The following is a 544-nucleotide window of genomic DNA, read 5'->3' as shown; positions in this document are numbered from 1 at the left end:
TGCGCCACTGGCTTGCCGGGCAGAACATTTTTTTTTATGTAGTTTGAGGAATTAAACCCAGGGTCTCCCACTTGCCAGGCAAGTGCTCTTTAACCTCACAGCTAAATCTCCAGTCTTAGAGCATTGATTTTTAAAAAAAAAAAAAAAAAAAAGGAGGGGGCGCCCTCTCGGTCCACGCTGCCCCGGGAACGAATAAGGCCGCGCAGAGCAGGGCGTCCGATCCACGCGCGCCCCACACCCGGGCCCCGTCCAAGTTGGAAAGGACGGAAAGAAAGCAATAAATACTAAGAGAAAGAGAGAGAAGGAGAGCGAGCTCAAGAGCGAGCGGCAACTCCCAACCCCGGCTGCAAAGGAAGGAGGAGGGAGCCGAAGAGAGCGAGCGCGCGCGACCGAGCCGTGCACGGGAAGAAACTGACACCCGGACCCCCCACTTCTGCACGGTGCTGGCAATCAGATCGCGTTTAAGCAATTTCCTGAGCCCAGGAATAGCAAGGAGTCGGGAGACTTTCACGGGCTGAAATTGGGAGCTGCAAGCACTTTTACC

Source organism: Nannospalax galili, unplaced genomic scaffold (genome assembly GCF_000622305.1).
Source record: "Nannospalax galili isolate Female #2095 unplaced genomic scaffold, S.galili_v1.0 scaffold1225, whole genome shotgun sequence".
NCBI classification, from domain to species: domain Eukaryota; kingdom Metazoa; phylum Chordata; class Mammalia; order Rodentia; family Spalacidae; genus Nannospalax; species Nannospalax galili.
This window is presented reverse-complemented; position numbering follows the sequence as displayed.